Here is a 1811-nt window from a genome sequence, read left to right as displayed (position 1 = left end):
CACGAATCCTAACCAGCTAGACTACATCGGAAATCGAAAATTTTCCGATGTATACGATTCGCCGAGGTATTGTTGAAGTTGAATGCATGACGAACTCGAGAATCAGCACTTTCGTCGCGTTTCTATTTCTAGATCTTCTCTTGAACTCAGTGGGATTGTTATCGTTTCCCCAGACACGTTTCCAACGAACAACAATTCAGATTTCAATGCAGGAATACACAGGCAACCATCGCATGAAGCATGAGCATGGTGTTATCCGTCAATTGTATTGATACTATGGCACCCATCCCATCCCTCTGGCGGCCGGTTCCCAGTTGTCTCCATGTACCTGGAGAACAAGTCGCAGATTCGCCTGCAAGAATGCTACCTTAGAAGAGCAGTAGTCGGTCCAAGGTCGCAATCATTTTCCCGTAAGACTGAGGTAGCTTCCTCCCAGTCACCCTCTATAAACCGAGAAAACCCGCGACGGAAAACATCTACACTCGACTCGGATATACCTATGGAAAAATGCTCATTACGCAGGAAGGTCTTCCTGAGCAAACGCCAGGAAGATATTTTTGCAGGAAGACTTTCCTGCAAGAAGAGCCTCGCATGGCTAACCTCGCGTTTCCAACAGCGATGTGACGTCCGCATCGACGGTGAACAAATACTCCGGAAACTCATCGACAAATACATAGTCCTCGACCTCAGCGAGGTCTTCGGGCTTTACCAACCTCCCGAACTGAGCAGCAGGGCATCATCAGAAAGATATGAAGGCTCAGCTGGCCAGCTCACATTATAGGACGATGGAGTCGAAAGATACCTCGCTAGAGTGATGCTTGACGTTAACATCAAAGCATAAATTCCTTCTGGGTCGGCGGTCTCCGCCCCTAGTCGGACACTATCGATCAGCATGAGTCTTTCCTTAGCACGGACCTGAGCTTACGAACCGGTCTGGGAGCAACATACCTTGGAATGAGCGTAGCAAGCCGATGATGCAAAACTACCGATGTCATGAAGTATAGCTGGCTGCTGACTATGAGTGGCACCTGAGTGGCACGATCGGCAACATCCTGAGGGCTTCATAAACGAAGCCTTAATATATTCATCCCATAATGTCTTCGTACATCATAGAGTTTGGTTAGCTCCTGGAGGGCTAGAGTCCGTCTCACGTCGGGCCCTAGATAGCTGGCATCAATTTTGAAGTCACTCCCAATGGGACCTTCGACCGCCCATCCCATATGGATTGCAATACTAAGGTCAACCTAACGTGAGGCACTTAGCCAATGTAGTTGAATAAGCAACATAATCGGTCCAACACCCCACCGTTGCCGTGGAATGTTGACTCTTTGCAGGAAGCGGGGCATCCTCTCCCTGACAGTGTAGGCGAAATTGGGATGAGTGACTAAGCGACTCTCACCTCAGTGGCACCACTCCTACGGCTGGAGAATCTTTCAAGTTGAGATAACATTTTCAGACCACAAAAGAATGCCTTGTCTGCCATCTTGGATCGCTTGAGAAGCACCTCCTGTGGCATAAGAAGAGCAGCGAGTGTATCAGTCGGAGACTCACGTTCTTGAGGTCCACCTTGCTGGATTGAGGATCGTACTGATTATCTAGCTTCCACACGAGAAAGAAGCCGTTATCGATATTCTGATTAGCAACGCCACCCCTGAGAGGTGCATAATGAATCGCCTTTGGTGTAGATTGTGCCAGATCCAATCAAATAGATCTATCACGAGCCATGCCCAAATATAACATACCAATGCTTAGCACAACCATGGATGATCTTAGCAACCTTGTTGACCAGAACAGTTACGTCCTGACCATAA

Source organism: Perkinsus marinus (assembly GCF_000006405.1).
Source record: "Perkinsus marinus ATCC 50983 genomic scaffold scf_1104296970872, whole genome shotgun sequence".
Classification (NCBI taxonomy): domain Eukaryota; phylum Perkinsozoa; order Perkinsida; family Perkinsidae; genus Perkinsus; species Perkinsus marinus.
The sequence above is the reverse complement of the archived record's forward strand: the minus strand, read 5'-3'. Positions refer to the sequence as shown.